This window comes from Acomys russatus, chromosome 29, assembly GCF_903995435.1.
Source record: "Acomys russatus chromosome 29, mAcoRus1.1, whole genome shotgun sequence".
NCBI lineage: Eukaryota > Metazoa > Chordata > Mammalia > Rodentia > Muridae > Acomys > Acomys russatus.
In genome coordinates, this window is record NC_067165.1 from 7,916,493 (window position 1) to 7,944,441 (window position 27,949).

Genomic DNA, 27,949 nt, shown 5'->3' on the forward strand with positions numbered 1-27,949 from the left:
ACAGATCAAGTTCTACCCAAATCCTGTCTCAAACAAACAAACAACAACAAAACAAAAACAGAGAAGAAGAAGAAAGAAGGGAAGAAAAAGAAGAAATCTTTCATAAATTCTAAATCCCCAGATGGCCAAAGTTCTTTAGTTATCTCAGAGACTGTTCTCTCTGGCTGGGATTTCCACAGACATACCCTATTCCCATAAATCCTTCTTGGATTAGGAATCCTTTCCTTCCCCTCCACTCTGGGTTAGTCACCTGCTCTGAGTCCCTGTGCCTTTCTGGCAGGTTGGTCAGGCTGAATTGCCTGTCCCTTCCCTGTGTGAGGCCTGCCTGGCATGTTGCCTAAAGTAGACTCTTTCCTTGGTTGAATAAGCAAATACTCAAACAGCATATGCAAAGGAAAGAAAAGAAGAGAGTGTTCCCTGCTTAAACAAGAAGGCAAGAAGTTGACTTTGGGCTCTGTTTTTACTCATTTACTGATATTAATTTATTGTTATTGTTGTTGTTGTTATTATTATTATTATTATTATTAATTGCCAGGCTCTAAGCCAGCCCAACTGGTTTATAAAACTTGGCTTATTCCTGAAAAAAATCCCGTGTTCATTTGGAACACGTTGAGCCCCCCCTGCTCCGGTGTTTTTAGGAAACTCTGTCTCATTTGGGTGAAGGTCAGGAGGGATTTTGAGAGATAAGACTATGTTTAATGGAAAAGTTCCAAACACTTTAACTTTAAATCCTAATTCCACAAACTCACTATCAAAGGAGCCCAAATTCTGTTTTAGAAGCACGGGGTGCGAACTGGGCATTGGTGGTGCATGCTTGAATCCTAGCACTTTGGAGGCAGAGGCAGGAGAATTGCTGTGAGTTTGAGGCCAGCCTGGTCTACAAAGTGAGTCCAGGACAGCCAAAACTACACAGAGGAACCAAAACAAAACAAAAAAAGCTGAGGTGTTGACAAATACCTGTAATTCAAGCACTCAGAGGACCAAGATAGGAAGATGTCTAGTTCAAGGCTAACCAGTGCTACTTAACGAAAAACAAAACAAAAAACCTATATTCAATCTAACAAGAAAAAAAAATTTTTTTTGGAGACAGGATCTCATTATGTAGCTTTGGCTGTCCTGGAACCCCCTATGTAGACCAGGATGGCCCCAATATGCCTACTTCTACTTCCCAAGTGCTAGGATTAAAGCTGTGTGCCACCACCCCTGTTTCTAACCAGTTTGTTTTAAAAGTTGAACCCTGAGCTGGGCATGCCTGTTATCCCAGCACTTGGGAGTGGAAGTAGGATGGGCCAGGGTTCAAGACCACTTTCTGACACCTCCTGAATTGCAGGCCGGCTGGGCTACACAGGACTCTTTCTCAGTAACTCCTCTCTCCCAAAGACAGTCTCATTAAGTAAGTAGCCCAGACTGGCTTGGAAGCCCACATTATCTTGCCTTTTAGCTTCCCAAAGGCTGGGATTACAGAGGTATGCTCCTACATTCAGTACTCTTTGTCTTTATCCTTTCTTTGGTTTTTGTTTTTTAGGGTTTTTTGTTTATTTTGTTTTACAGGGTCTCTCTGTGTAGCCTTGGCTGTCCTGGACTCTCTTTGTAGACCAGGCTGGCCTCGAACTCACAGCGATCTGCCTGCCTCCCCAGAGTGTTGGGGTTAAAGCTGTGTACCACCACTACCTGGCTTTGCCTTTATTCTATATTTTTCTTACCTTGTTCCACAAATTAATGTACATTTTATATGTCATATATGGTATATAAATATATACTCACTTCTTCATATAAGTAAAATTTTAGACCCATGTAGTCACCTCATTTTGCAGAAATTCAAGACAGGTGTTGGTCACACAGAGAGGATGATTTTGGAACAACACCTACAGAAAATGAGAAGGAACAAAAGAAGCCAGGTGTAGCGGTGTGCACCTAAATCCTGATAGCCAGGATTGCCAGGAGTTCAAGGCAGGTCTGGGCTACCGAAGGACACCCAATCTCAGAAAGGGAGGGAAGAGGTGGGCTTTCTGGGTCAAAGTGCTAACTGCACAAGCCTGGAGTCTAAGGCAAAGACAGGTGCAGTGGGGAATCTTTGACCCCAGTACACCTACAGTGAGATGGGAGACAGAGCCAGGACAGCTTCAAGGGAGCTGGAGGGCTAGCTAGCTGGGGTGTGCAGCATGGCAGGGCAGAGAAGACAAGGAAGAACCTGCCTCAGCGAGATGGGTTTCCAGAGTGCGTTCCAGGACATCAAAGGCTGCACAGAGAAACCCTGTATCAAAAAACCAAAGAGAAGCCTGGGTGTGGTAGCACACGCCTTTAATCCCAGCACTCGGGAGGCAGAGGCGGTGGATCGCTGTGAGTTCAAGGCCAGGCGGGTCTATAAAGAGAGTCCCAGGACAGCCAGGGCTGTTGCACAGAGAAACCCTGTCTCAAAAAACCAAAAAGAGAAAAAAGAAAATACTTCTACTTAAAAGGTAGTTTAGCTGGGCTTGTCAAACTTGGATCACAGAAACTGCTCTGGCTAATATATTCCCTAAGATGCTGAACTCTCTCCGTGTGTAATGGCCTCCAGGTAGGGTGGGACAACAACAGGTCAACTCCCTAAATTAGAACTTATACCCTTCACTGCTCTTCTACACTCAAGAGACCCTAACTCCTGTAAACTCAAAGAACACTGCCCTCTGAGGTATAACTCCAAAGACTTTTCTTTGTTTTACCTGTGGGTTGTGGGTGGCTCTTCTATCCTGGCTTCCTCCACTTCCTGCGGTCAGTTTTGTTAAGGACTCACCTCAAATCCGCTTCAGAGCATTATCTCTAGAGACCTGAAAGCTTTATTATTCAAAACAGGTGGGCAGTCGAGATGGTTCAGCTGGTGAGGCACGTAGCACCAAGATCACGTGTGGTGGAAGGAGAAAATCAACTCCCAAAAGTTGTCCTCTGATCTCCGCATCAACCATAGCGCAGGCACACGTGCACGCGTGCACGCACACACACACACACACACACACACACACACACACACACACACACACACGAGGCTTATGTCCTGAGTCACACACACCAGCCACCACCTCACACAACTCCTGATCCTCATGCTTACCACAGCTCTTGATTTCATAATTTGCTCTCATTCTTGACTTTACTCCCTTGCCTTTTGGGTTCATAGTGACCCCTAAGCACACAAAACCCTGTTCCAAATGTTGCCAACCGTCAAGTGACTAAGAACCGAGTTTAAACTGATTAAGAAGCTGCCGTGCACACGTGACACACACCTTGAGTCCTAGCTATTGGGAAAGCTGAGTCAAGAGAATTGCTCAGCCTCAGGAAATCCTGGCTAGCCTAAGAATCATAACAAGGCTTCCACTTAAAAAAAATGACTAAGGCCTGCAAAGGTGCAAGAGTCAAAGACAGCTGTTGCTCACCAATCCAGTCAGTCCCGTTCCAGCACAGCTGCCAGGACAGCTGTGATGTCAGGGACTCAATCACTGAAGACAGAGAGACTTGCTAGATAAAATAAAGAAATAAGCGCTACATAATAGCTATGGGAAATCTTGTTTCTTTGCAGAACTGGTTAAGTCTCGGGTCTTACCCATGCTGGGCAAGCACTTCACAAGTAGGCTACCTGCTTACACTTCCCTCTCCACTCATACACTTCCCGCCCCCAACCCCCGCCGTCCCCCAGACAGAGTTTCTGCCCTGCACTCACTTTATAGATGAGGCTGACCTTGAACTCACAGTGATCCACCTGCCTCTGCCTCCAGAGTGCTAGGATTAAAGGCGTGTGCACCATGTCCAGCTCCCACTTTGTTTTTTTTTTTGTTTTTTGTTTTGTTTTTTTTTTTTAGTTTTTCGAGACAGGTTTCTCTGTGTTGCTTTGGCTGTCCTGGACTCACTTTGTAGACCAGACTGGCCTCAAACTCACAGTGATCCACCTGCCTCTGCCTCCCAAGTGCTGGGATTAAAGGTGTGTGCCACCACGCCCGGCTCCCACTTTGGTTTTTTGAGACTGGGTTTCTCTATGTAGCCCTGGCTGTACTGGAACTGGGTCTGTAAACCAGGCTGGCCTCAAACTTAGAGATGTGCCTGCCTCTGCCTCCGGAGTACTGGGATTAAAGGCGTATAACATGCCGTGCCTAGCATATCCCTAGACTTTTAAAATTATGTTTCTTCTATCCAGGTGAAGATGGCAAACACCTTTAACCCCAGCACACAGGAGGCAGAAGCAGGCGTATCTCTGAGTTGGAGGCCAGCCTGATCTACAGAGGAAGTTCCAGGGTATCCAGGACTACACAGAGAAACTCTGTCTTGAATATAAACAAACGAACAAATAAATAAAATAATGTTTATTTTGAGACAGGTTCTCAAAAATAGCTGCCCTTTGGGGGCTGGAGAGATGGCTCAGAGGTTAAGCGTACTGACTGCTCCTCCGGAGGTCCTGAGTTCAATTCCCAGCAACCACACGGTGCCTCACAACCATGTATAATGTCATCTGATGCCCTCTTCTGGCCTGCAGGTGTACATGCAGATAGAGCATTGTATGCATAATAATAATAAAATAAATATTTTAAAAAATAGTTGCCCAGCAGGCCATAAATCTGTTCTGTAAAGCATGCAGACTGCGTTTGCAGTCCTACTGCGTCAGCCTCTGGAACAGCTGGAACTACCTGCTTGAGCCTTGACAAAACACAACTTGGAAATACTATTCATGACGGGTATTGATGTCCAGACACAGAGATTAATCCCTTTCAACACCAAACACAACTACTGTGTCTGGGGTTTGGGGCCTGAAACCCTGACTCTAGGGGGTGGTGAAGGAATGAAGAGAAGACACACACACACACACACACACACACACACACACACACACACACACACACACACACACACACACACGATGGCATTAGGTGAGGATCTGCTACGTCTGATGGAGGGCACCTAATACCACAGGCCACCTGGAACCTTACTAGGTACAGCAAGGGGGAGGGGGAGGAGACCTTGGCAGGAGGTCTCCTTGGGTGAGCAGTTTCAGGCTGGAGACATCAGCAGGGAGGGAGCTGCAGTTTCCAGTTTTTTGGGTTTTTTGTTTTTTTTACATGGTGGTCACTTTCTCCCACTGTAACCTGGGAGGAAAGCTTTGCCACCTTACTTGAGCCTGGCCCATATGGGGAAACTGCTTTGCCAATTCCCATGGGTCGAAGGCCTTGGTGTCCTTGGCATCGCAGTTCATGTCAAAATTACCCACACTGACTCCGGGAGTCCTCTGCTGCCTGACACAATCAAAGCCAGAAGCCTGCCGTGTTTAGAGACGCGCTTAGCCTGACTACCTATGATACTGAATTCACTGCTGTCTCTAGGTAGCTCAGAAGATTGGTGAATCGTTATTTTTGCTAGGAAAGGAGGTCAGTGACAAATCTCATGTCTAGAATTCACAAGGTCCCAAGTTTCCACTCCTAGTGCTGCCAAGGAAGGGGAGGGAGATGGGAGAATCATTCCAACTGGACAAGGCCATGGACACCTCTAGTCCCCCCAGCACAGGAAGCCGAGAGGGGATCGCTGGAGCCCAGGAGTTGGAGATCTGCCATGAAAACCAGATTCCAAGCCAGGCATGGTGGCTATGCCTTTAATCCCAGCACTCTGGAGGCAGAGGCAGGCAGATCGCTGTGAGTTCAAGGTCAGCCTGGTTTACAAAGCAAGTCCAGGACAGCCAAGGCTACACAGAGAGACCCTGTCTTGAAAATCCAAAACCAAACAAAAAACAAAAAATAGATGCCAGGTATGGCTCCTGGAAGGAATGAAGGTCATCCCCCAGTACATGAGGAATCTGAGGCTTTCCTTGGCCGCATGAGACCCTGTCTCAAAACAAAACTACCAAAGTCAAGTGTCCTAGTTCACACCTACAATCACTACTCATGAAGCTGAGACAAAATATACATTATGGCTTAGCCTGGACTACATAGTGAGTTCTTGGCAACCCTGCGATCCTTCACACGCCAAACGACGACAAAACAAAGAAAATAGCAAAAAAGAAAACAAATAATGAAGTTTTGGTTTGCTTGTTTGTTTTAGGCTTTTTGAGATTAGGTTTCTCTGTGTATCCCTGGCTGTCCTGGGACTTGCTCTGTAGACCAGGCTGGCCCCAAACTCAGGGTTCTGCCTGCCTCTGCCTCCTGAGTGCTGGGATTAAAGTTGTGCACCACCAGAACCCAGCTACAAACATTGAGTCTTAAAGAGCTGATGTGAAGACAGCAGGAATGTTTTGGGAGAGTTCCACATGAGCAGACTGTGGAAGAAAGTCACCTGCCAAAGCAAATCTTCAGTGTGGGGACATAGTCCCATTATGGAAACAGTGCTGAGCCTTGGGGCTTTCCAGTGTTGGATTGCAGCCTTGCTTGGGAGCTGTGTTGCAGCTGCCAGTTGAAAGGCTTCCTGATCTAACCCCAGGCTCTCTGAGCGTATCAGTCAGTACATAGTGCCCGTGTACATCAGAAGCCACAGGAAGCCTTGACCCAGCTCCTCCGAAATGCTCTCCTGAATCGCTGTGCTAGGACCGTTGTTAGTAATAGACCTCCCAAGAGCTTGCTTACTAAGTCGGGCCTGTTGGAGCAGCCTTGTGATCCTAGCTACTCAACAGCTGAGGCAGGAGGATCGACAAGTTGAAGCCCTGCCTGTGATATGAGAGTGAGTTCAAGGCTAGCCTGGCCAAGGAACCGAAAGCCTGACTCAAAATAAAGAGTAAGTCTAGGGGAACCTCCTTTCAGGTAAGCTCCCTAGGACACTTCCTGGCTTCTCTCAGTGAAGTCAGCAAACTTCAGGAAACCGCTTCCCTGCCTTAAAACAAAACAAGCAAGCAAGCAAGCAATCCAGTTATAGTGTCATGGACCTGGGGACGTGGAGACAGGGCCACCAGGAGTTCAAGATCATCCTCAGCTACATGGAGTGGGCTACACAAGATCCTGCCTCAAACAAGGGGGACAGAAATATAGCTTAGTGTTTGGTTAGGAGGTAAGAGACCCTGGGTTCAACACCCTCTCTCTCTCTCTCTCTCTCTCTCTCTCTCTCTCTCTCTCTCTCTCTCTCTCTCTGTGTGTGTGTGTGTGTGTGTCTGTGTCTGTGTCTCTCTTTGTCTCTCTGTCACACACACACACACACACACACACACACACACACTTTCTGCTTATTGTCGAGAATGTTCCAATAGATTCTCCTACAAGTGATGCTCATTCCAGGACCAAACTGTCATTTCTCCGTCCAACCTACCTCTTTGATCTAAGGAGTTATGGTGGCTTTTGAAAAGGCCTGTGGCTCAAGGAAGACCTTTGCGCCGGCTATTGCTGCAATGGAGGAGGATGCTGAGAAGACCCTGATGCAATTCTGGAAACATTGTGACATCTGTGACTGTAGCAGGAACTTTGTTTGTGCCTGGGGTGATGTCACCAAGGTATGAATGCATGGTATCTGGATCAGGAACAGGACACTCGAGAGGTTCATTTGGGACTACAGGGGACTCACCAAGGGTGAGGAGGCAGCAAGGTCAGGAAACCCGGGTGTGGGGGAGGGTAACACCGAGCTGCAGGAGAGGCTTCTTAGTAACTGGGTTGATGAGGGCAGGAGAACAGCTGCAGACAGGAAGAGAAAAATAAACGCAAGAAGATCCAGAGAAGAGTTGAGAGGAAGCCTTACAGACTTTAGTGATCGCCTCAAAATCACTTAGAAATGAAGGCTGAAGGCTGGGGTTTGGCGGTAGGACACTTACTTGCCTAGCGTGAATACGGTTCTCTCCCCTGTCCGGCAGAAACAACACTGAAGCGTGGGCCCCCAGACTGAAAGATATTCTTTTGTTTTTGAGATTATGCTATGATCACTACATTTTTCTCTCTCTTTTCCTGCCTCCAAATCCTTCTATACACTCCCTCCTTGCTCTCTTCCTAATTCATGGCCTCTTTTTTCATCAATTGTTGTTACATTTATGTAACATATATGTATATATGCATATATCTGTAAATTTAACCTGCTCAGTCTGTATAATGTTACTCCTGTGTCTTCCCAGGGCTGACCATTTGGAATCGGATAACCAACTGGTGTGCTCTCCCCTGCAGAAGACTATTTCTCTCACTCTCAACGTTCCTTAGTTGCCTGTGGCTCTTTGTGTAGGGCTGAGGCCTCATTCCCCAACCCCCACTTTGGAATGTGTGCTGTCCGGAGTCAGCTCATGTTAAGGCAGTCGCCTTGGTGAGGCTTCATGGGTGTAGCTTCAGACATTCCTAGGAGACAGACTCACAGCAAATTTCCCCATCCTCTAGTTCTTATCTTTCCAGCCACTCTTCTACAGGGTTCCTGAGCCTGAGGTGTCAGAGTGTATCCAGTCCCAGCACTGGGACTGTAGAGGCAGGTGGATCTCTGTGAGTTCAAAGCCAGACTGGTCCATAAAGTGAATCCAGGACAAGGACAGCCAAGGCTACACAGAGAAACCATGTCTTGTAAAACAAAAAACAAAACAAAGCAAAACAACCCCCTCCCCCAAACCAGCAGGGAGTGGTGGCATAAGCCTTTAGTCCCAGGACTTGGGAAGCAAAGACAGGCAGATCAATGTGAGTTTGAGGCCAGCCTGGTCTACAAAGCTAGTCCAGCACAGCCAAGGCTACACAGAGAAGCCCTGTCTCAAACAAAACAAAACAAAACAAAACAGAGTGTATCTAATGGGACTGGGCTCCACAATTTTACAGTTTGATTGGGCAAGAGCTTTGATTTATTCACTACTGTCTTCGGCTTCTTTAACAGCATCTACCGTGGTTGGAACTATAGACATTGTGTGTGTGTGTGTGTGTGTGTGTGTGTATACACACACACACATATATATATATATGAATGAACGGGAAAATACCTTTAGATGTATTTATTTAAATTTTATGTGTATGGGTTTTGCTTACATGTGTATCTGTGCACCACGTGTGTGCCTGGTGGGGGCCAGAATAGGGCATTGGATCCCCTGGAACTGGAGCTACAAACTATTGTAAGCTGTCCTGTGGGTGTAAGGAACTGAATCAGTTATCCTCTAAGCCATCTCTTCAGCCCTAACATGTATTAATTCAAATAATTAAGAAAAAAAATATATGTTCTTCCTTTCATTGAAACATATGCCCACAGAGACTGGGATTCAAGAACTTGCAGATGCCAGGTGTGGTGGCGCACACCTTTAATCCCAGAACTTGGGAGGCAGAGGCAGGAGGATTTCTGTGAGTTCAAGGCCAGCCTGGTCTACAGATCTAGTTCCAGGACAGGCAAGGTTACACAGAGAAACCTTGTCTCAAAAAAGAGAGAGACAGAGACAGAAACACACAGAGATTTTGCTGGATAATGGTGGCATGGGGCCTTTAATCCCATAATTTTAGAGGGCCTGGTCTACAGAGAGAGTTCCAGGACAGCCAGGGCTACACAAAGTAACCCTATCTCAAAAAAACCAAAACCAAAACCAAAACCAAAAACAACAAAAGCTGGCAGATAGTAGTCAACCAAAGTAATGGAGAGAAATGAGAAATAATGGTTTATTTGATAGGTAGCAGAATTGTCAGGGACGTGACCCCTCCTTCCAAGGCTTATGGTTTCAAAAGGGTTGTGCAATGACAAAAATCATTAAAAATCACAGCAAAGGTATGGACAGGACATTATGCTTGTTTGCCAGACTTGTCCCTGACAAGCGGGGGCTCTCCATTCCAAAATGGAAAGCCACAGTCCTCCAAACTCAGACAGAGAAATAAGCTCAAGATGCAGAACGATTTGCTTAGTGTTTGAACAGTAAGTAACACAACCCATTAGAGAGACAGGATGTGGGGAGAAGGAAATGGACAATTGTCCACAGGCTCTGTTCTGAATTTGTTAATGGAGCTCTAACAGCAAGGCATGGGCGGCCCACAGAGCTGCACAGTTTATATGTGTTGAAAAGGTGCCTGGCTCAGGGAACGAGAGGCAACTGCAATCCAGAACCTACTCTCCAAGCTCCTGAAATTGCCTAGAGGGCAGAATCTGCCCATGTGGTGCACAGTGTTTTAGTTTCCACAAACGCACTACAGAATACAGCAGGGGTCCTTCCGTGGGTAATGGGGCAGGCCACTCATTAGTATGTTGGGGTCTAATGAGAAGGGAATAAGAACCCCTTAGTTGCCACAGAAGTCTTTACTCGAGCAATACCAGGGTCATACTCAACATACTGCCTTCATAAAAGCATATTAAAAAGATATGACTAATATTTACCATACATAGCCCTTTTTCTAGTCCTGCTCATATTGTTGAAAGATAGTATATTTGGTATTGGGACACTTACAGGACAGCTCATGCTAGGGTAGCAGAAGCCAGAGGCCTTGAACCAGACCAATGACTCATTGCAATCGACATTTGCAAGTAAAGCTGTTTGGGCAAAAGGGGCATACTGTGTGACAGGTGGTGACATACAACAGCTCCCACGGTGTGATGTTTTTGGTTTTATTTCTTATTTTCTTTTGGGAGGGAGGCTGCAAGGGTAGAGGGCAGAGATGGAGGAACTAGAGATGAGTGGGATTGGGGTGGATGATGTGAAATTCTCAAAGAATCAATAAAACATTTTTAAAAATTTTAAAAAGAGGGAAAAGAAGCTGAGGGAAAAGTGTGCACTATGGTGGTACATACCTTTAAGTCTAGCACCAAGGGGACAAAGTTTGAAGTCAACCTGCTCCACAGAGTGAGTTCCAGGGCTACACAGAGAAATCCTGTCTTGAAAACAAAAAATTAGCAGGGTGTGGTGGCTCAGGCTCGAAATCCCAGCACTCGGGAGCCAGAGGCAGGCAAATTGATGTGGGAGGCAGGAAAATTGATGTGAGTTCAAGGCCAGCCTGGTCTACAAAGTGAGTCCAGGACAGCCAAGGCTACACAGAGAAACCCTGTCTCAAAAAAAAAACCTTTAAAAGAAAACACAAAATAGGAGAGAGAGAGAGAGAGAGAGAGAGAGAGAGAGAGAGAGAGAGAGAGAGAGAGAAAGAAGAAGAAGAAGGAGGAGGAGGAGGAGGAGGAAGAGGAGGAAGAGGAGGAAAATAATCCTGAGGGCTGGAGAGAGAATTCATTAGTTGAGTGCTTTGCCTGGCAGGTTTGACCCCACTTGGAGGATCACAACTCTCTATGACTGCAGTTTCAGAGACTCTTATAGCTTCTTCTGACCTCTGAAGGGACCAGGCACCCACATGATGCACACATCACACACACACACATCCCCCTCCAAATACAACATAAAAATAAAAATACATTTTTTTTTCAGACAGGGTTTCTCTGTGTAGCCTTGGTTGTCCTGGACTCAGTTTGTAGACCAGGCTGGCCTCAAACTTACAGAGACCTGCCTGCCTCTGCCTCCAGAGTGTTGGGATTAAAGGCATGTGTCACCTCATCCAGCCTATAAAAACACATCTTTAAAAGAAAATTCTGTGCTGGGCATGGTGGTGCACGCTTTTAATTCCAGCACTCGGGAGACAGGCAGATCGCTATGAGTTTGAGGCCAGCCTGGTCTACAAAGAGAGTCCAGGACAGGCAAAGTGACACAAGAAACCCTGTCTTGAAACCAAAAAGAAAAAGAAAAAAAAAAAAAGAAAAAGAAAAAAAAAGAAAATTCTGCTAAAGAGGATAAAACTTAGGAGAAGGAAGAAATAATGCAATTATATTATAATCTCAAAAATACATACATACATACATACATACATACGAGATGAAGCTCAATTCTCTGGGAAGGCCACTCTGATATTTGACAGGTATTTTCCTCTGTCATCTGTACTGGCTTGTTTGGAACGTGGTATTGGCACCTACAGTGTCTCCTGATCTTTCTGGGCCATGCACTTTCAGCTAGCCATTCATTCCCCTTGAATCCGATCAGACTCTGTGGATTTGACTAACAAAATATGGCAGAAGCCAGTAAGGTGGTGCACACCTTTGATCCCAGTATGTGGGAAGCAGAGACAGGCAGATCTCTGTCAACTGGAGGTCAGTCAGATCTACTTTAGCAAGTTCCAGGCCAGTTGGGGCTACAACAAAGGTCATGGTGATCCTCTTGCCTCTGCCTCCTGAGTTCTTGGTTTACAGTCCTGCCTTGAAGGCTGTTGAGTTCCTTAGCTGAAAGGCCTGGGGTTTGTAAGTGTGAATCACCTGCTGAGTTTCCAAGCAGAAGTATCAGCTGGCTTTTGCTTTCTCTCTCTCTCTCTGTCTCTCTCTCTCTCTCTCTGTCTCTCTGTCTCACTCACTTTCTCTCTCTCTCTCTCTCTCTGTCTGTCTGTCTGTCTGTCTGTCCGTCTGTCTCTCTGTCTCTCTCTCTCTTGGCAGGGTTTCTCAGAAAGCCTGTCTCAGAAAAGAGAATAAACAAACCAACCAACCAACAAATTAAAACATTTCCAAGGAGAAAAATGTAGGGTTTTATGTGCCTCTGGGACGCTCCCTGCTAACCAGCAGGGTGGCTCATAGATGTGTCTCCACATTAGCCTCGGAGGGGCCCAAACTGAGGCTGTGAAATAGATTTGTGTGTGTGTGTGTGTGTGTGTGTGTGTGTGTGTGTGTGTGTGTGTTCAACTAAAAGAGTATATTGATATGCAGGAAACACCCCAAATTAAAAAAAAAAAGGCAAAACAAAAAACCCCGTATTAGCTCCATCTGAAACCCACAGAGACAGTACAAAACAAAGAGGTTCCTGGCTCCCCACCTACTGAGGCCAAAGCAGACTGAGGAAGGTGCTCGGTGATGACAGCTGGCTGTTGCTTAAGGGAAATGGCAAAGGACTCAGAGAGCAGAACCCAGTCACAAAGGCTTATTCTTTGAGAGTAGAATGCAGCCGTAATCAGAGAACCAGTGAGTGAGCATATTTGGCCAGACTTCACAATGTCTTATTTTGTAGTTTAAATTTGTTTCCATTGTTTTTCAGTGCTCAGGACTAAACCCAGGACCTCATGACTTCCAGGCCAGTCCTATCACCAAACTAACTCCAAAACTCCTTTTTTGTTTTTTGTCTTTTAAGACAGAGTCTCTCTGTGTAGGCCCTACCTGTTCTAGACTAGATTTGTAGACCAGGCTGGCCTTGAACTCACAGAGATCCACCTGCCTCTGCCTACCGAGTGCTGGGATTAAAGGGGTGTGCCACCACCTCCCGGTCCTTTTTGCTCAGGAGGCAGAGGCAGGCGTATCATGTGAATTAGCGAATCTAGGATAGTCAAGGCTACACAGAGAAACCCTGTCTGGGGGTGAGGGTGGGGGCAGGGAACCAAAACAAATAAACAAATGAACTTGCTGAAACCTTCCTGCCTCACTCTCTAAGTGCAGGGATTATAGGTGTGAACCACCATTAGATTAAAATATTTCTGGGGCAGCTGGTGGTGGCGCATGCCTTTAACCCCAACACTTGGGAGGCAGAGGCAGGTGCATTTCTGTTGAGTTCAAGGCCAGCCTGGTCTACAAAGCTAGTTCAAGACAGCCTAGGTTATACACAGAAACCCTGTCTCAAACAAACAAACAAACAAACAAACACCTCAATCCTGAGGCTGCTGCTGTTGTAACTGCCTGAGCTTCGCTGGGAAGGCCCTCTGACGCTGAGTGAACTTTCTACGTGATAGTGTGGGTAGAGGGCAGAAGTGGGTGGCACATGAAAGATAGCTAGACGTTGGGCAAACTGGGACTATGTCGCTTCTTCCTTTTTTTTTTTTTTTTTTTTTTTGAGGCAAGGTTTCTTCATGTAACCCTGGCTGTCCGCCCTGTTTTTTGACAGAGTCTCATGTAACCCAGGTTGGCCTCTAACTTGCTACATAGCTGAAGCTAGCTTTGGACTACAGATCCTCTTGCCACTGTTTCCCAAGTGATGAGGTTAGAGGCTTGGGCCACCACTTAGAGTTTGTTTTGTCCTGAGTCTGGGTGGTTATGAGTTACAGGTTATGACTGACATCCCAAGCTCAAGTTACTCAGAGATTGGCAACTTCTACTTCCTGGGGTCCCTGAGCCACCATTGCACTCTCCTGCAGATCCCAGTAAAATCATATGGAGGAGGGACACCAAATAAAGCCGGGTTCCTGCCTATCTCTGTCCTGGCTCAAGGCAAGGAGATACCATGACTTTGAGTGACTCCAACTGACATCTTGACTGGTTTGTTTGAGACAGGATTGCATTCTGTAGCTCAGGTTGGTCTCAAGCTCATAGAAATTCTGCCTCTGTCCCCAAAGCATTGAGGGTACAGGCCCAACTGCGATTCGTATTTTAGAAACATAGTTATGTAGTTCAGCTTTATTTTTATTTTTATTTTTTTAAATTTATTTTTGTTTGTTTTTCGAGACGGGGTCTCTCTGTGTTAGCCTTGAACTCGAAGTGATCCTCCCACTTCTGCCTCCCAAGTTTAAAGGCCAGTGCCACCACGCCCTGCTGACACCCACATGCAAATGTTTGCTGACATGAAAGCTCAGTGTGTTCTAAGAATAACATTCAGAGAAACTAGAATCTCGGGAACGCGCGCGCGCGCGCGTGTGTGTGTGTGTGTGTGTGTGTGTGTGTGTGTGTGTGTGTGTGTGTAGTGGGGGATGGGGCAGTACGATGAGAGAAGATGACAGGTACACGGTGCTGAGTGACAGACAACTAGACAGCTCAGTCTGAACCTGATCCAGGTGGCGGTGGGGAGACATTGAAGTAGATTTTCCTTTTCTTTGTGACGTCATTAGGTATACATACTGAAAAGAACATCTGGTGGCAAGAGGCAACGGATTGAGTGGAAGAGGTGGAGGCAGAGACAAGGTAGTTAGAACTGGGGCACAGTGGCTTGACAGGGCTCAGTGGCTTGACAGAGAAGCCTGTTCTAGGCATGGTGACAGCCAGATGCAGGAAAATGAGCCAAGGACCGCAGGATTCATGCTTATGGTCATAGCCAATATCTGTTTTTTTTTTTTTTTTTTAAAGAGTTATTTGTGTATATAAGCACTCTATTTGCATGTATGACTGCATGTCAGGAGGAGGCATCAGATTTCATTATAGATGGTTGTGAGTTACCATGTAATTGCTGGGAATTGAACTCAAGACCTCTGGACAATCAGCCAGTGATCTTAACCTCTGAGCCATCTCTCCAGCCCCAAATATTTCTTTTTGTTTGTTTGTTTTTTGTTTTGTTTTTGAGACAGAGTTTCTCTGTGTAATAGCCCTGGCTATCCTGGAACTCTCTTTGTAGACCAGGCTGGCCTTGAACTCATAGAGATCCTCCTGCCCCTGCCTCCTAAGTGCTGAGATTAAAGGAGTGTGCCACCACGCCTGGCTCCAATATCTATTCTATATTGTGCATTTTTTAACACAGCATCCTTGTATGCATCCCAGGCTAGCCTCGAACTTTCGATCTTCCTGGCTCAGCCTCCTTACAGGCTTACAGGTGTCCCGGGAAAAAAAGCAGCTCCTTACGTTGAACAGCCTTTAAAGGCTGAGTAACTGTTAGAGTTCAATGCTTGCCAACAGGATACATGGTAATTGGCCTCTAGACCTGCAACATTCCATTTGACCTTTTTTTCTTTGAAAGATTTATTTATTTTATGTATATGAGTGCTCTATCTGCATGTACACCTGCAGGCCAGAAAAGGGCATCAGATTCCAGTATGGATGGTTATGAGCCACCATGTGGTTGCTGGGACTTGAACTCAGGACTTCTTAAAGAGCAGACAGTGCTCTTAAACCTCTGAGCCGTCTCTCCAGCCCCTATTTGACCTCTTAATTAGCCATTCATTGCCCCTCTGAGTCTGAGCTTACATCCTTGTGGCTATCACTGAAAACCTTTTGGGATGTATTCACAGACCACTAACTTCTACCAACCTACAAGCAAGGAATGTGATTGGATAGCATCTGGGGTCTATAGCAGAGGTTTCTGGCTTGGCTTTATTTGTTTGTTTATTGGACAGGATTTTTGTTTGTTTGTGTTTTCGAGACAGGGTTTCTCTATGTAGCCTTGGCTGTCCTGGACTCCCTTTGTAGACCTGGCTGGCCTCCAGCTCACAACGCTGGGATTCAAGGTGTGCATCACCACACCGGTCCCTGGCTTGGCTTTAACATACCTACCTGATCCTAAGGTATTTGAAATGTTTTTATTTATGACTTTGTTCTATTACTAGAACGACTTCATGAGACTGCTACCACACTGGAACATGGAATATGATGTAACTCAAATCTGTGTTCCTGTGACCAGGCCATTGTCACTCATATTTGGCTCCAGAAAACTCTCTCTTATCCCCTTTAAGATGAGAGCTGTGTTGTTTGGTTTTCTTCTTTTTAAATCATTATATACTGCCCTGAGTGGGCTAGGTTCTCCAACCTTAGTCATTAACCAGGAAAATACCTTACAGACTTGCAAACAGGCATTATGATAGAAACATTTTCTTACTGAAAGTCTTTTTCCTAAATGACTCTAGCTTGTGTCAAGTGACAAAAAAAACCAACCAAGCAAAACCAAACAAACAAAAAAGAACAACAACAAAAATTAACCAGGATACAGAGAAAATCAGATACGCCAAGGCTAGGAGAAGAAACACACATCAAGAGTTTTAACACTTTTATGTGTTTGTGGCCTTTGTATTTGTCACATGGGGACGTCCAAAGATAATTTCATTACTGCTATAGCAACGCTAGACTCCGGCTGTGTTTAAAATTCTTTTTAGATTATTTATTTTTTGTGTGCAGTCTTTTGCCTGCATGTATATATGTGTACCATATGCATGCATGCTGCCCAGGAAGGTCACAAGAGACACCAGATCCTCTGGAACCAGAGTCCCGAGTGGTTGTGAGCCACTGTGTCAGTGTTGGGGACTGAAGCTGGATCCTCTACAGGAGCAGCAAGTGCTGTTAACCAATGGAACCATCTGACTCTCCTGACCCCTTCCAGCCACGGTTTAAAGGTGGATGGGTTTCAAAGTGTCTGTAGACCAGGTGTGTTGGTACCAGCCTGTAGTTCCGCCTACTCTGGAGGCTGAGGTAGGAAGATCACTGAAGTCCAAACCTTCTAAGCCAGCTGAGGCAACGTGATAAGAACTTGTTTCTGAAAACAAATTTTAAAGGAAGTTCATGGGCACTTGGGAGGCAGAGGCAGGTGGAGCTCTGTGAGTTCGAGGCCAGCCTGGTCTACAAAGTGAGTCCAGGATAGCAAAGGCTATACACAGAAACCCTGTCTCGAAAAACCAACATAAATTAAAAAAAAAAAAAAAAAAGAAGAAGAAGTTCATGGGAGACCAGAAGAATGCGCTTGATCCAAATAAAAGTGAACAAAGTATAAGACAAATTTTGCTAGGTATTAGGCAGATTCTGGGTCAAAGCACCTTTAGAGTAGCCTTCCTTTACCTATTTTTTGTTTGTTTGCTTTTTGTTTTTTCGAGACAGGGTTTCTCTGTGTAGCCTTGACTGTCCTGGACTTGCTTTGTAGACCAGGCTGGCCTCGAACTCACAGAAATCCACCTGCCTCTGCCTCCCAAGTGCTGGGATTAAAGGTGTGTGCCACCATCGCCCGACACCTTTACCTATTTTTCAATAACTTATTTAATTTTATGTGCATTAGTGCGAAGGTGTCAAGATCGCTTGGAACTGGAGTTATAGACAGTTGTGAGCTGCCATGTGAGTGCTGGGAATTGAACCTGGGTCCTTTAGAAAAGCTCTTAACCAGTGAATTATCTCTTCAGCCCCTAGCCTTCCTTAATTGACAGATATAACTTTGTAGTATGCTCAGAAACATTCCTGTCCATTACTTCACTTTCCATGGCTGTAAACAGAGCAAGCTTAGGAATGGCCTAACCCCTAGACGAATCTGTAGACTTCCTGATTAAAATCCCATGCTTCCTTTGTTAGGGAGAGCATGCTTTTGGAAACACTCCCAGGTCTCCTTGCCTGCTCTGGGTAATAAATCTCTCATTTGTCTTAGGGTTTCTAAGATTCGACAAAACGCCATGACCAAAAACTAAGTTGGGAAGCAAAGGGTTTATCTGGCTTAGACTTCCACAGTGCTGTTTATGATCAAAGGAAGTCAGGACAGGAACTGAAGCAGGGCCGGAACCTGGAGGCAGGAGCTGATGCAGAGGCCATGGAGGGGTGCTGCTTACTGGCTTCCCTTTGGCTTACTCAACCTGCTTTCTTAATAGAACTTGGGACCACCAGCCCAGGGATGACACCACCACCAAGAGCTGGGCTCGCCCCCCACAGATCACTAATTGAGAAAGTAAGTGCTTTACAGCTGGATCTCATGGAGGCATTTTCTCGGAGGCTCTTTCTTCTCTGATGACTCTAGCTTGTGCCAAATTGTCACACACACAAAACCAGCCACTGCACATGTCTCGTGCATGTTTACTTTGGACTTTCCATTCATTGAACTGCAAACCCATTGCACTTGGTTATAATTCTTTTTTTTTTTTTTTTTTTTTTTTTTTTTTTTCTAGCTTTCTTTCTAGCTTTCTAGCTTCACTACAAAGGCAAACCTGAAAGAAGCAAACTGGCCAGGGGTCGTGGCACACGCCTTTAATCCCAGCACTCGGGAGGCAGAGGCAGGCGGATCGTTGTGAGTTCAAGGCCAGCCTGGTCTACAAAGTGAGTCCAGGACAGCCAAGGCTACACAGAGAAATCCTGTCTCAAAAAACAAAACAGAAAAAAAAAAAAAAAAAGAAAAAGAAAAAAAAGAGTTGTGTAGAATGCTGAGCTAAGCCTATCTCCCTCAAGGAGACAGATCTACCTCAGATCTCTCTCTCTCAATGAATAGCCAAGCATACCACTTTTAAAACAGGATTTTAAAAAACTTATTATGTATACAGTGTTGTGTCTGAATGCTAGAAGAGGGCACCAGATCTTGTTATAGATGGTTATAAGCCACCATGTGGTTGCTGGGAATCGAACTCAGGACCTCTGGAAGAGCAGCCAGTGCTCTTACCCTCTGAGCCATCTCTCCAGCCCACCAGGCATGCCACTCTATGCTACCATATTCCCATTGTGTTTCTCTTTTAGAGTAGTTGACACCTGTTTAGTAGCTACTTGATTGCTAATTTTTCTCTCCTACAGGTAATGTGAATTATTTTAAGGATAAAGATTTACTTTTTCAGCAGGGTGTGAAACACGCCTCTAACCCCAGCACTCAGGAGGCAGAGGCAGCTGGATCCCTGTGAGCTCAAGGCCAGCCTGGTTTACAAACAGAGTTCTAGGACAGCCAGGAAAATTACACAGAGAAACCCTGTCTCAAAAAACCAAAAACCAAAACCAACCAACCAACCAATCAAAAAAAACCCCAAAACCCAGAAAAGCAAAACAAAACAAAACCAACCTGGCTACTTGCTTCAAAAATAAATTCTAATGAAGTTTATAACTATCAAGGTAGGAGGTGGAGCGATGGCTCAGCCCTGGGTGCTCTTCCAGAGTTCAATCTCCAGCACCCAGGCAGTAGCTCCAGCCCCAAGGGATCTGATGCAGTCCTCTAGCTTTTGTAGGAGCCATGAATGCATGTAGTGCCCAGGCATACATGTAGACAAAACACACACCGGAAGCTCTGTTCAGAGGACCCAGGCTCCAGCTGTGGCTACCACATAAGGGTTTTTATACAAGAAAAAGAAAGTGAATTAACTCTGTTAAAAAAACAAAACAAAAACAAAAAACAAACCCTGAGACAGTAACATTTTCACATATAAATAAATATTATTTATTTATCATGACCCCCATCCCTGGGGCTGAAGCAATGGCTCAGCAGTTAAGAGCACATAATGTTACTGAAGAGGACCGGAGTTCTGATTCCAGCACTCGTGTCTGGTGGCTGCCAACAGCCTGTAGCTTCCAGTTCGAGGGAGTCCAATGTGTTCTGACCTGCCAGGGCACTGCATTCATGTGCCCAAACCTATACACAGACACACAGAAGAATTGAACTTATGCTGACAGTTATGGTAGCCTGCCCTGGTGACTGTAATCCTAGCTCTCAGGATACCAAGCCAGTACTCTACCCCCGCCCCCTTTCTCTTTCCCCATCTCCATCTTCTCCCTCCCCGCCCCTGGTTTTTTGATACAGGGTTTCTCTGTATAGCATTGGCTGTCTTTAGACCAGGCTGGCCTCAAACTCCTAATGATCTGCCTGCTGCCTCTGCCTCTCAGAGTGCTGGGATTAAAGGTGTGCACCACCACAGCCGGCTCACTCTTTCCTTTCTTTCTTTCTTTTCTTCCTTCCCTTCTTCTTCTTTTCCTCCTCTTCCTCCTCCTCGTTCTTCTCCTCCTCCACCTTCTCCTCCTTCTCTCTCTCTCTCTCTCTCTGTCTCTCTTTTTCTCTTTCTTCTTTTGTTTCAGGTTACTCTTTGCCTTCTGAGTGTTGAAATTAAAGGCATGCACCACCTTTGACCAGCGATGATGATGATGATGTGGGGGAGGGGTGGCAAGAGTTTCAAAAGCTCAAGGCTTACCTGGGCTAGAGGATGAGTTCAAGGCCGGCTAGTCTAGTATACACTGTCTCAAAATGAAATATAAAACATGGGGCATGGTGGTGAACAGCAGTCTTAGTACTTTGGAGGAGGAGGCAGGGTACATTGTGAGTTTGGGTCCAGATAACCGGCTAGGACAGTCTGGGCTGCAGAGTAAGAGCCTACCTGAACAAGCAAATGCTAAAAGGGGGGAGGCTGATGCATCTCACTGGTAGAATGTTTGCCTAGCATGGGAGACCCTCAGTTTAATCTTCAGTACTTGGGAAAAAGGTGTGGCAAAATTTTTTTGTGGGCAGTCAATCATTGTTGAAATCAATAGACACTAGTAAAATCCCTTTCGAGCCGGACATGGTGGCACACACCTTTAATGCCAGCACTAGGGAGGCAGAGGCAGGTGGATCGTTCTGAGTTCGAGGCCAGCCTGGCCTACAAAGTGAGTCCAGGACAGCCAAGGCTACACAGAGAAACTCTGTCTTGAAAAACCAAAAATAAAAACAAACCCTTTGGAATGTAGAAATCTTTATTGAGTCATACGAATGTTTTCATTCCTTCTCCAGATGGGGTTTCTCTGTGTAGGCCTGACTGTCCTGGACTCACTTTGTAGACCAGGCTGGACTTGAACTCACATCGATCTGCCTGCCTCTGCCTCCCGAGTGCTGGAATTAAAGGCGTGTGCCACCACTGCCGGGCTGAATGTTTTCATTCTTTTTTTTTTTTTTAATATTTATTTATTTTTATGTGTATGAGTATTCTATCTGCATGTACACCTGCACGCCAGAAGAGGGCATCAGATCACATTATAGGTGGTTGTGAACCACCATGTGGTTGCTGGAAATTGAACTCAGGATTTCTAGAAGAGCAGACAGTGTTCTTAACCACGGAGCCATCTCTCCAGGCCATGTTTTCATTCTTTTTTTTTTTTTTCTTCAAGACAGGGTTTCTCTGTGTAGCCTTGACTCATGTTTTCATTTAGAAGGAAACATCAATAATTAAAATCCATTATTCATTTTACTGAAAAAAAACTTGATATAAAAACTTCCAACAATTCCAGAATGTTAAACTTAAAATCTAGCATATCCAGTTAGTGCTATTATACAGTAATTATTTTAGAATGTGCATTGCTTTAAAATGAAAATATAACAATTAGTGCAGTGGAAAGGACACTAACACACTAACACATGTTCACTGTGGGGTAGCAATGTTAGCTTTATTTGCTTGTAAAGTACGTGAAAGGAAAACCAGTTGTGTCAGAGAGATAAAGTCAAAGTATTTTTGCTTTTCATTAAAAATTTTTCTTTTATGTTTTCACAAGAAATGTTTTTATAATTAAGAGAGAACGGAAATGAAAAAAAAAAAAAAGACCCCTCAAGCTTAAAGCTGACAAAAATCATAGTGGCTGTGCCTCCCAGACCCCTTAGATGAGGAGGCGAACTGAACTGTTCGGCCAAACATCTGAAAGCCCCGGAACAGCCTTGCTTTGATGTCGGGTAGACTAAACAACCAGCTGTTCCACTGAAGTTTTCCATTTCCATCTGAAAGGCTGACATTATGTTGCTATAGCCTGAGTGTACAGCCCATGTCAGTTTCCATCCTCAAGGAGTTGCTAGCATGGCCCCACACAGCTGGCCGGGCCTCTTTCATGGCGCTCACAGATGCCATCTCTAATTTGTTCTTAGCCTTAAGTGTACCTAACTCTTTGATTTCGTACTCAACCTTCTTAATGCTGCGGCCCTTTAATACAGTTCCTCATGTGTGGTGACTCCCAAGATTATTTTTGCTACTATTTCATAAATGTAAGTTTACTATTGTTGTGAGTCATAATGTAAATATCTGTTTTCCTGTGGTCTTAGGTGACCCCTGTGAAAGGGTCATTTAAGTCTGAAAGGGGTCGTGACCCACAGGTTGAGAACCACTGATCCAGAGTATAAAGGCTAAGCTTAATCTTTTGTACTGTGGCGTGGGTCCTACGGACTGTTTTCTTCTCTCATAAAGTCTTCATACTGTAGATGCTAGGGACATATTCCTTACTGTAAGACACCATGGTTCCAGGCTGGAGAGATAGCTCAGTGGTTAAGAGTACCGCCTGCTCTTCCAGAGGTCCTGAGTTCAATTCCCAGCAACCACATGGTGGCTCACAACCATCTGTAATGTGGTCTGATGCCCTCTTCTGCAGATGAAGGACTCATATGCAATAAATAAATACAGAAGAAAAAAACACACATGGTTCCATCAGTATTGTCGCTGTCTCTGGGGGGATTTCATTGTCATCACTCTTTTAGCTCACGGCCAGCCTGATCTACAGAATGAGTTCCAGGACAGCCAGTGCCACACAGAGAAACCCTGTCTCAAAAAAAAAAAATTAAAAAAATGTAAAGATGTAAACCTGGCAGACATATCACATATGCCTTTAATCCCAGCATGCCAGCGAAGGAGCAAGCAGATCTCTGTGAGTTTGAGACCACCGGATACACAGAGTGAGTTCCTGGCTGGTCAGAACTACATTTTATAACACTTTCTCATTTATTTATTTATTTATTTTAAAAACTTTATTTTTGCCAAACCAGTCAAGAAATGTTGGAAGGAAAAAGTGTAAAAGTTATCTTTGTATATTTGGGAACTTCAGCAGGCAAGTTTGAAAAAACGACTTAGAACAGTTGAATCTGCCCTGTGGTGGTGGCGGTGCACGCTTTTAATCCCAGCACTTGGGAGGCAGAGGCAGGTGGGTGTTGTGAGTTCAAGGCCAGCCTGGTCTACAAAGTGAGTCTAGAACAGCCAAGGCTACACAAAGAAACACGGTCTTGAAAAGCCAAAACCAACCAACCAACCAACCAACCAACCAAACAAACAAACAAAAATAGTTACATCAAAGGCAGTATCCAGCAATGTGTATTTTAAAACAATAATGTCTTTCCTTAAGCAACATTCCCTTTTCCCCCCTAATAGCTACAATATAATACAGTACGCAACAGCTCACTTTAAAGTTCTAGAATCAGAGTAAAGAGCGCCATAAGCTGTCCACTTACATTTCCTTACAATGCCTTTTTGTCACTTGATAAATCAAGCATTCGTGTAGCAATACACTCACCAGAAACACCTCATGCTTCGGCTTTAAGATCCTTGTCCTTCCAGTTCTGACGTTGTGACATCTGAGTCTTTTTTTTTTTTTTTTTTTTTTTTTGAGACAGAGTTTTTCCATGCAGCCTTGGCTGTCCTGCACTCCCTTTGTAGACCAGGCTGGCTTCGAACTCACGGCGATCGACCTGCCTCTGCCTCCCAAGTGCTGGGATTAAAGGCGTGTGTCACCGCACCTGGTGACATCTGACTCTTCGTCATTGCAAATATCTTCAGGCATCTGCCATATCTGCATGATGTTACCTTCAGACACTGAGCAAATGACCCGAGGTTCACTGGGGTTCCAACCAAAGTCTGATGTCTTGGCAAGTGTGTCCTCCATGAATACACAGGAGGTCTGGAGGCCCACCTTCGGTGTCTTCCAATTGTTCTCCAATTTTGCTTAAATACCACACATTCAGGCGGTGATCAGTACCACTTGAAGGCAAAATAGTTTCATTATGTGGAGGCCACTGAACCTGAAAATTTTCATCCTTGAAGTATTAGTTTTAGACTACAAAGTTCCCATAAAACTACCATCTTATCTGCAGAGCCAGTTGCTGGAAATGAAGTCACTGTAGGGATTGAATGAGAGGCAGTTGACCTCAGTCAGCAGTGTATCCACCAAATGGCTTGGCTTAGAAGTGGTATTGGATCTGGTGCCCCATATCGTAAGTTTCTGGTCATCAGCAAGAGATCCAAACAAGGGCTCTTGCAGCAGATGCCAGCCCACGTCCTCTACAACAGCTGAGTGGCCAGTAAAGACTGCTTTAGCGTCTACAATTTTGCTTGCCTTTGGTCCTGCATTTATATCCCATAGGCAGACAATATGGTCATCAGATGCACCCAGATGTCCACTCAAATTAGAACTCCAGGAAAGACCCTAGGCTTCCTTTTGGTCACCTCTTAATCTAAGATCAGGATTGCATTCTTTACTTGGATCTTGTTTAGGAGGGTATTTTATACAGTCAGAAACCCAATACACCAGAAGATGGTGTTTTTTGTTTTTTGTTTTTTGTTTTTTTTGTTTTTTGAGACAGGGTTTCTCTGTCTCAGGGTTTCTCTGTCCTGGACTTGCTTTGTAGACCCGGCTGGCCTCGAACTCACAGAGATCCTCCTGCCTCTGTTTCCCAAGTGCTGGGATTACAGGCGTGTGCCACTGAGCCCTAGCAGAAGATGGTGTTTTTGTGGCAATGATGTGAGGATTCCGTGGCATATAACGAGCACAGTTTACTTCTCCTTCATGATTAATCTTAATTCCATTTTTTCCCATTACAGAAGCAAAGCCACCAAATTCTCCCTTGCCACTGTCACAATGGGAAGCATCAAACTGTGCATCATCACTGGGAATATGAACCGAGCAACCACCAGATGACTCTGCTTGTCAGATGTGTGAATGCCCAGCACAAGCCAATGAAGGGCATAATCCTTCGCTTCTGCTTTAGTCACTTCAGGAAGCCACTGAACGGTAAGCCAGGGCCACTGAACAGTAAGCCTGGGCCACTGAACAGTAAACCCACTGAACAGTAAGCCTGGGCCACTGAACAGTAAGCCAGGACTACTGAACAGTAAGCCGGGGCCACTGAACAGTAAGCTGGGGCCACTAAACAGTAAGCCGGGGCCACTGAACAGTAAGCCGGGGCCACTGAACGGTAAGCCTGGGCCACTGAACGGTAAGCCTGGGCCACTGAACAGTAAGCTGGGGCCACTGAACGGTAAGCCTGGGCCACTGAACAGTAAGCCAGGGCCACTGAATAGTAAGCCTGGGCCACTGAAGAGTATGGGTCATAACCAGACCATACAGAAACGGTGTATTCTTCCAGATTTTATATTCTTCATTGATGACACGCTCCTCCACAGTATCTTCAAACATCTCTTTACTCGCCATCTTGCACGGCAGGTAGTTCGCCCCCTCCCCCGCCTTCGCCACCTCAGACTTCTCTCACTAGCCAAGAGCAGCCAAGGTGCCCCTGCCTTTTCCAGGCATGTCACTCCTAGCTTGGAAAGCCTGAGCTTGGTTTGGCTGTCTGGGTGCTGCCTTCTCTCCTGCCTCCTCCCCGCTTGCAGATAGCGAGGTCTGAGATGCTCTTGCAACTCTGTCTTAAAAAAAACAAAAAAACAAACAAACAAAAAAAAAAACCCTAAAAGACGCAATACTAATTGCTTAGAGGATGGTTAAATGCTTGTGTTGAATCCTCATCACTAGTTGCCGTTCACTTAACCAATGTTTTGTGTTATTCTGCGTCATGCACTGCAAGTCAAAAACAAGGACTCAACATACATGAGTTTTGTGTAGTATTTCTAAACCACACACACTGACGGTCTAGTCATGTGGCAACAAGGGCATCTACCTTAGAACCTGACAGCCTGGGTTTGATCCTGGGACCCACACGGGGGTGGGGGGTGGGAGAGGATAGGCTCCTCACATGTTCTTTTTGTCCTTCATGTGTGTGCCACTAATCATAGTCAACTTCAAAAAACACGGGAAACCTTTTTGTTGGTGGTGGTGTTTTTCTTTCTTTCTTTCTTTCTTTCTTCCTTTCTTTCTTTCATTATTTATACAACATTCTGCCCACATGTGTGCCTGCATGCCAGAAGAGGGCACCAGATCTCATTATAGATGGTTGTGAGCCACCATGTGGTTGCTCGGAATTGAACTCAGGACCTTTGGAAGAACAGACAGTGCCCTTAACCTCTGAGCCATCTCTCCAGCCCCCATTGGTGGTGTTTTTTTGAGACAGGGTTTCTCTGTGTAGCCTTGGCTGCCCTGGATTCACTTTGTAGACCAGGCTGGCCTTGAACTCACAGAGAACAGCCTGCCTCTGTCTCCTGAGTGCTGGGATTAAAGGCATGCACCACCACTGCCCAGCTTTTTAAAAAACTTAACAACACAACAACCACCACAAAAATTGACTGGCTGGAGGGAGGCAGTGGTACATACCTTTAATACCAGCACTTAGGAAGCAGAGAAGTTGGTGGATCGCTGTGAGTTCGAGGCCAGCCTGGTCTACAGAGCTAGTTGCAAGACAGCCAGAGATATAAAGAGAAACCCTGTCCGGGCTGGAGAGATGGTCCAGTGGTTAAGAGCACTGACTACTCTTCCAAAGGACCTGGGTTCAATTCCCAGCACCCACATGGCAGCTCACAACTGTAATTCCAAGATCTGACACCCTCACACAGACACACATGCAGGCAAAACACCATTGAACATAAAAAACAAAAATTAATTAAAAAAAAAAGAGAAACCCTGTTTTGAAAAACCACATAAGTAAATAAATAGATAGATAGATAAACAACAACAACAAAAAAAATTGGTGACTGGAGGAGCCATGACTCAGTGGTTAAGAGTACTGGATGCTTTTTCTGAGGACCAAGGTTTGGGTCTTAGGACATACATGGTGGCTCATACTGTCTGTAACTTCACCTCCAGGGAGACCCAACACTCTCTTTTGGACTTTTTGGGCACCAGACACCCTCATGGTGCACATATGTATGTACAGGCAAAACACCCATACATATAAAATACACTAATCCCCCAAACTAAGTCTATTATCAATATAGTACAATCTCTGTTGGCTTTTACTATACTCTTGTTGTGTATGTGCAGAGAAATCATAGGAATCATAAATTCAATTTAAACCAAGTTTAAAGCTATATATATTTTCTGATAAAGGGCCTTAAGGTGGCTAAAGCAGTGATAATACATACACACAACACACATATTTAAGAATGTATCAGCCACCTTAAGAGAATCAATCTTTCTTCTTTCTTCTTCCTTCCTTTCTTTCTTTCTTTCAGACAGGGTCAGGCTGGCCTCGAATTTACTGAGTATTTGAAGATAACCTTGAATGTCTAGTCCTCTTCTCTCTGCCTCCCTAGTGCAGGGATTACAGGAGTGAGTAATACCACTAAACCCAGGGTCTTGTGAGGGCTAGGCAAGCACTCTTCCAATTGAGTTACATGACAGCTTGTTTTTCTCTAAAAAGTTACTTTAAGCCATGCAGTGATGGTGCATGCCTTTAATTCCAGCACTTGGGAGACAGAGGCAGGTGGATCTCTGTGAGTTCGAGGCCAGCCTGGTCTACAAAGCAAGTCCAGGACAGTCAAGGCTACACAGAGAAACCCTGCCTCTAAAACAAACAAATTTTAAAAAGTTACTTTAAATAAAGACTTGTTTCCATGAACTGGGAGAAAAACTACCCAGCTGGCATGGTGGTGATCAGCCCGTGGGAAGTGAAAGCAGGAGCCTCAGGGGTTCAAGGCCATCTTTGTTTACATACCAAGTTACAGGACAGTCTGTGCTATAAGAGTCCTTGCCTGGAAGCAAAGCAAAACAAAATAGTTTCAGGAGTTGGGCAGTGGTGGCGCACGCCTTTAATTTCAGCACTTGGGAGGCAGACCCAGGTGGATCTCTGGGTTCG

At 45.2% G+C, this 27,949-nt stretch overlaps 1 pseudogene; it reads right to left on the reverse strand.

Moving 5' to 3' along the window:
- Positions 1–7,516: 7,516 nt before the first annotated feature.
- On the reverse strand, positions 7,517–25,416 carry LOC127211923 (histone-binding protein RBBP7-like; annotated as a pseudogene).
- Positions 25,417–27,949: the final 2,533 nt, after the last annotated feature.